The 14,596-nt window shown below is 34.0% G+C and overlaps 1 non-coding gene across 1 annotated transcript; it reads right to left on the bottom strand.

The window, feature by feature from the left end:
* Nucleotides 1–6,307: 6,307 nt before the first annotated feature.
* Nucleotides 6,308–6,378, bottom strand: LOC125614180. Its single transcript, XR_007344820.1, has one exon. It is a non-coding gene; the product is annotated as a small nucleolar RNA U2-30 (small nucleolar RNA).
* Nucleotides 6,379–14,596: the final 8,218 nt, after the last annotated feature.

Below are 14,596 nucleotides of genomic sequence, written 5' to 3'. Positions count from 1 at the left end.
TTGAATTCAATAAAACAGAGATACTTAGAGTTATGCAAGCAGTGAAAATACAGATATATTCTATTTTAAAATAACAGAGCTTGAAAATGTAAGTTATCAGATATTTGAGGATGATTGTTTGCAAGAAAGGATTTATTTCTTTACACAGGATTCATCAGAGAATTAAATTGTAACTTATTTGAAGTGCATTTGAAACATGACTTCTCTTATAAGGTTTATTCTATACATTTTATCAACTAATTAAGGCAGGGAGGAAACAGAACCAAAGGGATTAGTGAGGGGATGAAAATCAGAGGGAAAACTTTCAAATTGAATGTGAAGACCTATAGATTTTGAATATTATCATGTGAGAATTTTTGTTGTCTTAATACTATAGTTTTTTTCTGTCATGTAGTTTTTCTGTCATGTTGAATCCTCTTGAATCCTTAGCCAAAAGAAGTGATGTTTAGTGGTATGGAGAATGGATTGATGAGGATGCAGCTTTATAACTCTAGGGCACAGCTAAAATCAAATATGGCAAGCTCTGGAAAACACAGCTTCTTCTACTTTTAAGGCTCTTCAATTTGTCATTACTGATTGGGAATTGTCTGGATTGGCTCTCTTGGTTGCTTAAATTTTTCCAAAATCTTTCTTATTAGTATGAAATTCTCAAATATGATGAGAGTCCCTTTTATACTCATGGATGATGGGCATTTCAGCTCTGCTTTTGGTTGGTGCCTCTGAACTCTTATGTTTTACATTGCTCATAGATTATACCTTCCGGAACATCTCTGTGAATCCCCATGTGAATTGAGTCATAGTAAAATGATCTTTTAAAGTAAAAGTGTAGATTAAACATAATTTACGTCATCTGCTAAAGATATTATCATTTCTTAATCATTGCATGAGCCACATTTTGCATAGTGAGTTAATTTGGACTAACTTAAAGGTCCAATATTTCAAGGCTGTTTACTAAGAAATTACTCTCTTAATTAAAAGATGCGAATAAGGAAAATGTCCATAACCACTGGCATAAGGGAAGTACAGTGGCAGTGTGCTTTATAAATTTCACTGATGGTGAATGTTCTTATTTACAATATTTACTAGAACCTTGTTATTCAATGTGTGTTCTATATATCAGCAACTTTGGCGTCACCTGGGCATTTGTTAGAAATGCAGACTCTCAAGACTCTGCCCAGGCCTACTGCATTAGAATCTGCATTTCAACAAGATCCTGAAGGGTACATTTCAACATTTGGGACACATAAAAAAGCAAGGCATAGTACGGTAGTCTTTGAAATCATGACCTCTCACCTCACTTAGGAGGATTGTGTATTCCAATGGTATCAGTTTGTCAAAAACACATCTCAGCACATTTGCTTTTTTGCATTTAATCCAAGGATTACAAATCCTATTATTCAGGAACTATAAGGTTCAATAAAACTTATTTTCTTTTCACATACCTCTGGTGTGAACTGTTTGGGCTAGGATATAACTCTGTGGTAGAGCAGTGGTTGAGAATGTGCAAGGCCATGGGTTTGATGCCCACCACTATAAAAAAATTGTCTAATGTGAAGGATTTAGAATAATAAATTTACATTCAACTTACAGACAACTGATACCAGCTTTTAAACATGCTTTAGAAAGATTAACTGGGGATTTTTTGAAAAAAAATGTTTTTTCTTTGTTTTCCTTTATTTGAAATCTCTGAATACCTAAAATATGCTAGAACAATGTAGCTCTCTTAGGGGTGATTTCCACTATAGGTTGTATTCTTGTATTCCCTTTCTCTTCAATAAACATGCATTAGTTATCTACTGTGTACAAAGTCTAAATCTCTAGAGTTGTTCATAATTGCTTGTGATAGAAGGTCAGACATACCATTACAATGCCATATTATAAATGCTATAATAGTTTTGGCAACATATGATGGAAAATAGAAGAAGAGGCTAATTCAGTCTTAGAAACCAGAAGCTGACTCATAAAATATGTGACTACTTTGGGCATCTTATTATATGACTTATGATGCAAATATGCACAAATTTGGCTTGTACTTTCAGAGGAGGTGGTTGAATGAATCTTTAAGTAGAACCAAGCCTAATATTGGTAGGTTTAATTAGACTGAACTCTGTCCAATCTGAAACTTGATGGACAGGAGTACAATAAAAGGATCTCTTCTACCATGATAAAAGTAAATAGTATCCTGAACGAATATGAATACCTTGCATTAAAATAATCACCCTGAACCTAGAACAGTTTCCTTTCATTCCAGAAATTATAAAGAAACTTTTCCCCTGGCCTGGGGGCACATCATTGGCAAGGATTTCTGAAAGGATTTCTGGGGAGTAAAAAGTGGGTTTTTTCCTCTAAAACAAAAACTGTTAATTTTCCCTGCCGAGCCCAATTCTTCTTCTATATTCTTTGTCTCAGGGCAGTAAGCACAATGTGATGATTAAAAGTGGGACATAAAGGCTGAGTGAAATTGAAAATTTCTCCAAGGTTGGAGTGTGAGTGGATAATGGTGCCATTCAGGAAGACAAAGAATGCACATGGGGTTGGATTTGGGAGCTAAGCAGTTTTAAGGCTAGGACTAGGGCTGATAGCTTGAATGATGAGCAGATTAAGTGTCAGTGGCTTAGGGGAACTTGGGCCAGTTTAGTTAGTATCTGTAATCAGTAAAAAGTTGAGCATACCAGGAAGTGGCTTTCCTATAACTGAGACCCTTGGATTATGGTTAGATATTGTCCATATCAGTTGGAGGAAGACTTGATAGGTTCCTGGAACATGAGCATAGTAGGAGGAGTTGGTAAGGCTCAGGGTATTTGGCAGCCTTGTAGTTAAAACTCCTAGTCAGTATAAGGGGACTGAAAGAAAAATCACAAAACCAAGGCAGGGTAGGAGCTTAGTGATAGAGCCCTAGCTTAGCATGTGCAAGGCCCTGGGTTCATTCCTCAGCACAGCAAAAATAAAAGGGTGGGGAGACAAGTAGAGGACAAGTCAAGTGACCTGTACAAACATGGCAAGGCCAGGAATGAAGCATCAGGCCAGTGGAATGTAGGAATCTTATTTTTTTAGTCAGGACTCTGTGAAAACTATGTGTTCAAAATGGAGGTATCTCAGGCTTATGATTAAATGAATTGTTTTTAATGTTAGGTAAGAATTTTTGAAACCCTTATGTCATTATTTAGAACTGGCTCAAGTATCAGCAAGTCTGAGTCTATAGGTTTGGGCAAAGCTGGGACAAGTGTAATTTGTTCTAATATGAATGGAATGTCATGCATATTAAAATAAACATAATTTATATAATATAGTGAATCATTAGAAGTATAGTCTACTGGCAAAGATCATATTCATCAGATTTAATATAAAATCACATTATGGTATTTGTTCTAGATTTCCATGTCTTAATTCCTAGAGTTCATGAAAATGTTACCATAAATGGCAAAAGGGACTTTGCAGATGTGACTAAGGTTAAGGACCTCAAGATAGGAAGATTATTCTTTTTTATTAGTTGTTGATAGACCTTTATTATTTATTTATTTATATGTGGTGCTGAGAATTAAACCCAGTACCTTACACATGCTAGGCAAGTGTGCTACCGCTGAGCCACAGACTCAGCAGGAAGATTATTCGTGATTATCAAGGAGGTCCAATCTAATCACATGAGTCCTTAAAAATCAGAGATCCTTTCTTGGCTATAGTTAAAGAGAAAGATAGCAGCAGAAGAATGATTCAGTGGCACATCGCTACAGTTGAATTATAGGGAGTTGCTCTGTTTAAGTAAATAGAATCTGCCAAGAACCATAAAATCATCAAGGAAATATATCTCCCACCTAGACCATCCAGAAGGAATGCAGCCCTCCTAACATCTTAATTTTAGCCTGATAAGGCTCAGGTAAGACTTCTCACCTACAGAACACATAAATGATATATTTGTGCTGATTCAGGCTACTATGTTTGTGGTAATTTGTTATGGTATCAGCATAAATCTATATAGTTTTGCTGTATGATTTTGAGGTTTGTAAATTATAAGCCCCTCATAGGAAAGCTTCCCTTTTCTCTTCTTTAAAATTGAGATTTGTTTCTTAGGCTGGTTATAAGAAAGAAGGAGGCGATTCATAGTGGGATAGGGAGAGGGAGCATGGGAGGAATAGATGAACTCTAGATAGGGCAGAGGGGTGGGAGGGGAAGGGAGGGGGCATGGGGATAGAAATGATGGTGGAATATGATGGACATTAATATCCAAAGTACATGTATGAAGACACGAATTGGTGAGAATATACTATGTATACAACCAGAGATATGAAAAATTAGGCTCTATATATGTAATAAGAATTGTAATGCATTCCATTGTTATATATAAATAAAAAATTTAAAAAAATGTTATAAATAAGTAGAAGGAAGACAGTAGGGTAGAGAAAGGGGAAGAAGAGAAGAGAGGAGGGGCGAGAAAAAGGAAGTACTGGGGACTGAAGTGGAGTTAATTATATTCTATGCTTGTGTGATTATGTCAAAATGAACCCAACAATTATGTATAAATATAATGTGCTAATAAAAATAAATAACTTCAGAAAAAAAGAAAGAAATATTCAATGAGAGTTAAATGATCACTTCTAGTGTTTGGTGTAGAGTAAGAGTACTATAAATGGTGGCTATTATTATTTTTAAGGCTTAATTTTTAGAGCATTTTTAAATTCAAAAAAATATTGAGAAGTACCTTCAGAGATATCCCATAAACAATGTATCCCACTAATGCAATTATCAACATCCATTACCAAAATGGTGCATTTGGTGTATTTGATGAACCTACATTGATGAATCGTTATCAAAGTCTATAGTTTGAATTAGAATTCACTCTTGGTGTTTACACTATGAGTTTTGAAGGCATGTTTATAAAACATTTATCTTTTCCCTTGACAAATTTCCTTTAAAGTTTATTCTGTCTGAAATTAATGTAGCTATATACTCTTTCTTTTGATTAAAATTAGCATGGCATATCTTTTTCCATTCATTGATTTTTATCTATATATGTGTTTATATTTAAAGTGGTCTTGCTTTTTAGACAATATATAGTAGGGTCCTATTTTTGGTCTGTTCTGACAATCTCTGTCTTTTTTTTTTTAAGAATGATTTTTTAGTTGTCCATGGGCCTTTATTTTTTATTAATATGCAGTGCTGAGATTTGAACCCAGGGACTCACACATGCCAGGCAAGCTTTCTACCACTGAGCCACAACCCCAGGCCCCTCTGTCTTTTAATTGGTGAATTTAGACCTTTGCCATTCATAGCGGATATTGCTATAGATGGATTAATACCTGTCATATTTGTAACTGTTTTATATTTGTTACCCTTGTCCTTTGGTCCTTTAAAAATATTTTTAGTTGTTGATGGACCTTTATTTTATTTATTTATATGCAGTGCTGAGAATCAAACCTGGTACCTCACACATACTAGGCAAGCACTCTACTACTGAGCTACAACTCCAACCCCTTTGGTCCTTCATTGTCTTTTTTTTCCTGCTTTGTCATTTTAATTGAACATTTTATGTGATTCCTTTTTTCCATTTCTCAGTGTGTCAATCATACTTCTTTTGTTAGTTGTTTTAGTCTTATCACAGAGTTTGCAAGATACATTTACAACCAATCCATTCGACAGTCAGATACTACTATAGTGTGAGTACATTATAATAACAAAACAAACCTAATTTCTATTTCCCATCCTTTTTATTATTGTTATCATTCATTTAAATTATGTATAAGGATACACACACACTCATATATACCTATTTGTATGCACAAATATACACACATACATATGCATACAAGACAAATACACATATATATACATATACATATGTGTAATATATTGTTGTTATTATTTGAACAAATGTTTATCTATTAGATCAATGAAGAATAAGGAAAATAAAAGTTTTTACCTTTACCTATTCCTTTCTTTGTTGTACATGAGTTTCTGACCTATATTATTTTCATTCTCTCTTAAGAAATTCTTTTAACATTTCTTGAAAAGTGCATTTATTGGCAATAGATTTTATAAACCTATTATTTTGGGGATGCTTGTTATATGGCAATGGATGATTGGAATACTAAATTCATGTGACAAGTGATTTTTTTCTTCATGATCTCTAAGTGCCCATGGGCATCTATGACCATAGAGTTTTGTAATGCTGGATGATGCTTAGCAATACAGGTGTTAAGCCACAATTTGGAATCATCTTTGAAAGTTTCAAAATCTCTTTGAAGAGAAGAAAATGTTGAAGAGAGGTGAAGAATAATAACTAAGAAGGTTTCTTTTTTGTTTGTTTGATTTCTGAGCTTAGGTCAAGTGTAGAAACCTTCATAGTTACAAAGTTCAGCAGTAAAACTTTTTCCATCATTGCTCATGTTTCTAATCAGAGATATGACACAAGAAGAAGAATTGCATAGAACATACTCTGAATAAAAGTAAAATTTTATTCCATTAATGTTGTCACCATAATTTAATCATATATTATTTTCTCAGCTAGACATCCTTGTTACTCACCTTTAGCTTTCTTACTACCATTCCTTAAATTGTGTGGTCCTCTCTTTTTGAAAGGCTTCTCTACTCTTGAATTACTTGATGAATACCTACTTATTTTATGAAGGCTAGCTAAAATACCACCTCTCCCAGCAAAACATCTCTTGATTCTCTCAGCCAAAATCTCTGTTTATGCCTGTATATGTGATGATATCCAAATTAATGAATGGGCAGAATAAAAAATATTCACCGACTTGGATATATAAGCTATAGGGATACAGATTTGTCAAGTGGCCTAATGATAATACCAAATGTATTTAAATATGTACACATACATATTTAAAATGACATTCATAAAACATTGGTTGTTTTAGAAATATTACTATGTTCTATTTTCAGTTTTTTAAACAATATTATTCTAACTCTGTACATGTGGCTTTCAGCATCATTGTCTTCATGATCACTGAACTCAACTTCTTTTGGGCCTCCTATATAGTTTCCCAAAAGATATCATTTTTGCTTCAATCTATGTGGTTCCAGATATACCTTTTCCTATAATGTTGCTGCTACAAGTTTTAATCCAAGCTACCAAAATTCATTCCTATGTGAGTAGAACAATGTTTTATTTTCCATTTTCCTTTTAATGTATATTAATGATTTCCACAAATTAACCATGTATCATTACTTGCAAATGTAAGGGTACATGTAGCCCCAGGATTCATTACTGAATCTAGGTCGAATGTATTTTCCTCTTTAAAACCTGATTATTTTAGCTGAAATTGGTTGATATTTATCTAAAACAAGTATTTTCAATATTGCCTACAGCGTAGAATCACCCAAAGAATATTAAAAACTACAAGCAAAGGATCCTGGGGCAGGGAACCTCTCAGAATTTTAATTGAATTGCTGTAGGAGAGAGCCTCAGAATTTTAGTTTTTGAAACATTCCCAGATGTTTCTAATGTGGAATAAGAATTGAGAACCACTGACCTAAAACTACCACTGGTAGAGCAGTGGTTCTCAAAATGAGGTCCTCAGACCAGCAGCATTATTGTCACTTGTATGTTTCTTAGAATTGTAAATGCTCAGGCTCTAACTCAGACTTGTTGAATCCCAAACTCTATGGGTGGAGATCAGCAGTCTAGATTTTGACAAAATCTACAGGTGATTTTGATGCTGTAGATCCACGGGTTTAGGCTAACAGGACTTTCTTGAATAGTACTTTATTGTTCAATGTCTATTTATTGATAGAACATGTAGTATGAAAAAATATATATAAGGAAGTTATCAGGTAGATATACTTTTGGGAAAATGGCCTGTTTTGCATTCATGTATATGTAATAATCTGTCCTGAATGCCTACAGTTCTTTAACTATACATCTTTTAGGTATGACCACTTTCCACATTGCAGTAGTTTCTTTCCTATTTTTCCCTCTAGGCTAAATATTCTAAGAAGGATCCAAGGTCAAGCAAGAGTATAAAGAATGGGGATTATGGATTTATCCACAGATAGAGGGTGGCAAATTAGATGACAGTGATCAGAGAATACCTCAAAACATTTATGCTCTCAGCCTCCCTCTGTCATGAAGTTTAGTTGTCCACTTATTGCTTCCTCTGTCATTCTTATTTTCCCTCATTTCTGTAATCATAATGGAGAAAGATAAGGTAGTATTGTACTCATTTCATGGTTAGTTCCAAGTAATGAGAAGTGGGTTGGTTATATCACAAGGCATGGCCAACTCTGTGTACCTTTAAAAGGTAAGCAAGTGCTCTCTACCTGTAGGCACTAACTATGGGATCATATGGGTAGATGCATAAAAATGTAAGTGTTTTTTCCCTATCTTCTGTACACATTGTGTTTATAGTTAGCAGTAAAAAAATATGTACTTAAAATTTATTAACAGGGTAAATCTCATATTCTGTTCTTAACACACACACACACACACACACAATCACAAAGGGACACATACAAGAAAATTCTGGAGGTGATAACATTTATTGCCTGGATTGGGTGATAGCAACATGAATGTATACATACGTACAAACTTACCAAATTTCATATATTTCATGCAATTTTAGTATAGCAATTATACCTAGAAAATTATATCTTAACAATCATAAGTAGAAAAAATACATTTTAGGACAGTGCCATTCACCAAGGTTTTCTTAGGGCCTAAGTAGAGGCAAGTAAGACCCCTAAAGCACAAATCTCCTTTTTAGTGGTAATTTTAGAATTCAGCCACACAAACCTTCTTCAGTTGTACACATAAAAATACGATGTTTTAATGTTACCTCAAGGCTTTAATATAGGAATTGTAAACCTTTGGTTTTCACACTGGAGAAAGAATCAGTAATAACTTTAAAATACCCTTGAGTTTCCCTCTGCTCATTTATCTCCCAGATCTATACTTCATGTTTTCTTTCACTGATATCCTTTTGCTTCTAATAATTGACTTCTGAGATTAATAAATTCTTGAAAGCATAAGAAAAAATGAAAATTTGTCTCCTTGGGAACAGGGGCAAATATTTTTTTAAGAGAGCAAAATGAAAAGATGCAGTTATTGTTTTTGAAGCCAGCAGCAGATTGTGCTAGCAATAAAGGAGAGTTTCTGAGATGCTTAATGGAATTGAAAGTTCTGTCTTTGCTTTCTCTGTCATACTTTGTCCTTTCAACACCATTGGTGTGTTTTATAAACATGAAAAACAAAACAACAAAGCCCTTAATTGCTGTTAAAACAAGCTGTATGGAAAATACAAAATTGATGATGTATATACTAATAATGATGTAATATTAGAAGAGAACAAATAATAATGATGTAATATTAGAAGAGAACAAACACCTCAAGATGAGACCAATTTTGAACATTTTTCCTTGGGGAATGTACTCAGGAACTATCCCTTGAGTTTTCATGAGTGAATTGAATTTCTTAGAAAGGGTAATAAGTAGCCGGGCATGGTGGTGCATGCCTATTCTCCCAGGTGACTCAGGAGGCTGAGGCAGAAGGATTGCAAATTCAAAGCCAGCCTCAGCAACTTAGCAAGACCCTGTCTCAAAATTAAAAAAGGGATGAGGATGTAGCTCAATGGTAATGTGCCCCTGGGTTCAATCCCCAGTACAAAAAAATGTAATGGAAATCTAGAATGTAGTTCTCTGCTAAGTATCAAATAAGAGTCTTGCTCAAAATCAGTTGAACCTGCTTCTAGTTGCCTTCCAGTGACCCCCAAATGGAAGTGGTAAAGACTACATTACTCAGGTTCTTTTGCAGCTGATGTTCTTCATGTGATCTAGCTTCTACCAAGACAACAAAGATTGGGAAGGCAGAAGTAAGCACCATATGGCATGACTATGCAACTCTTTTGATAGGCAAGATGGTAGAAGCATTTGGTTCTTCAGAGGCATGTAAGGAAAGGTGTCTTTGCCCAGTCCCAGCTTCATGGGTCTCCAGTGGAGAGCACTGGCAAAGACAGCATCTGGAGATTCCATGAAATACTCCTGTATTGTGATTGGAAATTCTTAAGGCTTTGTTGCTGCTGGCTATGTATTATCCAAGCTCATTTTCTTAGCCAATGTCAAACCTCTGGCCTCTATACTTCGGATGGAAAATTTAGAACCCAGTAAAATTTTGAAATACTAAGAAAGAAAGGAATATCATGAATATGAGTGCACTTTGAAAAGAATAAAGCACCATTCTCTGTGTGCTTCTCTACATTACATTAAACTCTGGGACACCCTTGCCTTCTATGGTTCTCTCTTTACGTATCACCAGCACTTGTATCTTGGATCTACATGATTTATGGAGTCTCTTATGCTGAGGTGGCATGCAGACTCCACCTCTCTTACTAGATGTGTGACCATGGACTAATCACCATTCCTCCTGGAACCCACATTGTAAAATTATACCTTCCCTATTAATATACAGTCATATTATTTTTTATTGACTGAATCAGTTAAATAGGTATTTTCATTTATTTAGGTTGCTCTACTTTGCCATCAAAACAAAGCTAACTTAACCACTTCATACATTCACACACACACACACACACACACACACACGCACACACGCCTACACACCTACTTGGTTTCCTTTATTGAGGAAAGCACTTGCAATTCATGTTGACCCAAGTTCCCTTATTGTAAGTATCACTGGGTTTCAGGAAGGGCCAGTGTCACCTAATGCACTGATGTTTACCACATAGGCTACTGAAAAGGTACCCATGAAAGAAGACAGATAAGACAAGTGGAGAGGCAAGAAACCTGATAGAACCTAAGTGTGTGTGTGTGTGTGTGTATGTGTGTGTACATTCATGCATGTGTGTGGGAAATAATTTAGTCTTTTTTCTTTTGATGGTAAATCACAGAAGCTTAAATAAATTGATTCCAACTATTTTTAACTAATTCATTGTATATGAATTGTACATGAATATGAATGGGGAAGGTGTAATTTTATAATGTCAAAATAGAACAATTTTTAAAAAATAAAAAGATAAGTGTTCCAAAAATGCTTGCAAAAAGGAAAAGAAGGTTTTATATCCACTTCCAGTGATTTTGAATTTGTTAATTAGCTAAATTTAACAATCTCAAAATGTATATATACTTTAAACATCATGTTGCACAAGATGGAAATATAAAATGTCTGTCAGTTAAAAATAAAAAATACATTTTAAAAACTAGCTGCAATATAAATGAGAAGGGACAGGGAGGTATAACAAGTAGCTGAAGAGGTAGCCATTTATAAAATCTATGGTGGCTAAAAAGATCTCTTATCAGTCTAGATTTTTAAGGACATTTTCAAAAGAAAGATGTATTATAGAAGAAGTCATAATCAGAATTACTCAATATCTATATTAGGTTTTTCTTTTATTTAGAAGAGAATGGTCCTAAAAGCAGACAGAGTGGAATAGAAATTATTAAGAAGAAAGTAAACCCCAAGATGTATGAAGAATGAGGCATTCCTACCTGCTTTAAATGAATCTGTCTTCAGAACTAGATTAATTATATACAAGGGTACAGGAAAAGGTGTTTGCATATTGATAATATAAGCACATTTTTGAGAGTTTTGGAAAATGTTTAATTAGTCTCCAATCAAAAAATACATATGCTACCAATGAGTCTCATACTAATTCTTGCTTCCTGAAATTATGATTGATTAGAAAACAATGATTAATAGGAGATAGTATATTCACTAAGAATAAGTCAAACCAAACTATTTTGTTTTACATCTTACTTTGAGTTTTAGATTGAAAGAGAAGATTCCAAAGGTATTGTGTGTTTTATTTAATTAATGTATTTCACAAAATATCTTATGGGATTTATGTAGGGAAAAATGGAGAAATGTGAATTGGATGATACTCAGTTAAATGAATTTATAGTCTGCCAAACAATTTCAGCTCTTCTCCCCACCCTATACATACTCCTTCCTTCAAAACAAATAAAATACATAATATCTCTGCCCTTGGTCTTGTCCTACTCAACATTTTAATGGTATATATAATGACATAGAAGGCATACTTATCAAATTTGCAGATGACATAAAGCTTGGAGCAATAGCTAATATACTGAGTAACTGAATCTTAATTCAAAACAATCTCGACAGGCTGGAGCTCTGGCCAAAGCTAACAAGATGAAATTTAATAGTTATAAATGTTAAATCTTATATTTACATTCAAAAAAATCAACTGTACAAATGCTGGGTGAGAGAAAATTTGGCTTAGAAGCCATTTCTATGAAAAAATGCCAGCTTTTTATCTGTAACTATAAACTCAATATAAGCCTCCAACTTCCGTTGGTAGAAGGCCAAAATATTTGTTATATCCCAACTATGCGCCTACTGTATTCATTATCTTATTTAACTCTTTTGACTACTTTCCAAAACAATATTTATCTATATATGTGAGAAAACCAACGAAATTCTTCCCCTGAATGCTACTATTAAATATAAGTTTCAGTTCATATTTAGCTCTTATTTACAATTCAGCATTTCAGTATAGCTTTGTTATTTAAACTATGGGCCATACACCAGGTTTTTAGAGGTGTAGAATCTCAGGCTTTGCCCCATTTCTATAGATTTGACAAAATTTGCTTTAATCTCATTGCCAGTGATTTTAAAGCAGAGTTGAAATATAACTGAGAAGAGATAGGGATTCTAAATGATGTATTTGCATAGTAAAATTTGAAAAAGACTGAATTGTATTACACCTACCTCAGGTTAACAAAGCCAAGGTTGTAATAACATTTTGGATGGCTAGCTGATTGACCAGTGCCTTGATCAGGTCTTCACAGGATGGCATTATTTTGGTCATGTCTGTCACTAACCATATCTGCACTACTTATATCATACTGGAAAACTCTTATGTAGTTCTGTATGCTAGATTTTAATATTGAGTATTAATAAACTGATAGGTCTGAGAGACATGATGGAGTATTAAGAGATGTCAAAAACAGGTCCAACAGAAAGAATTTAAGAAATTAGGAATGTATGGTTTTGAGAGGAGTCACACGTAAGGTAGGGTAATTTTCTCAAGTATTTGGAGGGATGCTACTAGGAAAAAGGGCTATTAAAAATTTAATTGGTTAATCCATTTAACTCATTTTTACTTCATTAGGTATTTATTGAGCACCTCTGTGTACCTATTATTGAAATGTACATATCTTTAAACTATTAAGCAGAGTAAGATCAAGGGCAAATATATCATACCATTTATTTTGGGGGAAGGAAAATACTACACAGGGTATTGAAGAAGGAATTAAGTTTTAGGATTACTGTTGAGAAAAAAAAAAGTGGCTGTTTTCAAGGAGATAACAACCCAGTGGCTTTATGGTATGTGATACATTATATGTATAGGTAATATACATATCAATAAACACATTGATATTATTTTAGAATATTGATGGTATATGATGTCCAGATGATAAAGAGAGTCTTAGAGAAACAGTTTTAATTCTGGGAGTCAAGTGGTCAGAGATATCTTCTTGGAGGAGATGAAATTGGACCTAAATCTTGAGTAACAAGATGGAACCAACCATTTAAAAGCAGAGGAAGAACATTCCAGGTAGAAGGAAGACTAAATACAAAGTGTCCATGAAAGGAGTAAGTGTGGAATTGTCTAGGATAGTCCCAAATGGAACAATATAAGGACGGAATGGCCAGATTTCCAGAAGCACATTTTAATTTATTAACTTTGAAAATCTTTCCTTCTAACGACAACATCCAGCAGGGAAATGAGTAGTGAGTCTCCAGTCACATAATGTATTCCAGGGTAGGCTAGATGATTTATCCTGAAAGATTTAGAGTGGAATTCAAATGTAAATGACTAGAGGGAATATTCTTCAAGTCTTGTCCATGTCTAGAGGAAACCAAGGCTGAAAACCAAGTCCATAGTTTATTGTTTTGTTTTTTTTTTTTAAAAAACAGGTTTCCAAAGAAATACTTTTGTTCTTATCATTATGGCTCTTCCTACAAAAGAAAAAATTGCTATTTAAAAATATCTGTATTATTAATCTCCTTATGTCTGTCTTCCTTTCTCTCTGTTATTCCCTCCCTCCCCTTACCATCTTTCATTACTGCATGTATAAATCAATCTTTGGGGGAAATATGACTATAATTAGAATTCATTTAATTATTAATAAATAATCCTCCATCCACAGTTATCTGCAAATAGACTACATGTGATGATGGGTATATTTTTCCTCTGTGCCACTCTCAGCAATGGTGGGAGACTGAAACAGTAACTTATCAGTTACCATGGTTTCCAATGGAGGCAATGTAGCATGTAATTATTGCATACAGCTATCATTACTAAATTCTGTATGGCATTTGATATAATTCAATAAATAATTTGAGTCATAACTCCAGAAGGAAGGTATAACTGCTTACAGGGTAACATTTTAAGGAAAATTACCTAATATTTTTCAGACAGCTTGCTGATGAAGGGCACTGATGAATAAAATTTGGTAGTTGGTTCTAATTGCTTTTCTCATATCACAGGAAAAATTGGTAAAAGGAGGTTTCAAGTCTAACTTGATAGGTAAAGTAGTGTTGATTCAGGTACTAAATGAACCAAAACCCTTCATTTGGTTTTTAGCATGGTATTTAGTGAATCTT

The sequence above is a fragment of the Marmota marmota genome, unplaced genomic scaffold (assembly GCF_001458135.2).
Source record: "Marmota marmota marmota unplaced genomic scaffold, marMar, whole genome shotgun sequence".
Classification (NCBI taxonomy): domain Eukaryota; kingdom Metazoa; phylum Chordata; class Mammalia; order Rodentia; family Sciuridae; genus Marmota; species Marmota marmota.
Note: the sequence above shows the minus strand (reverse complement) of the source record. Positions and strands in the feature narration are given on the sequence as shown.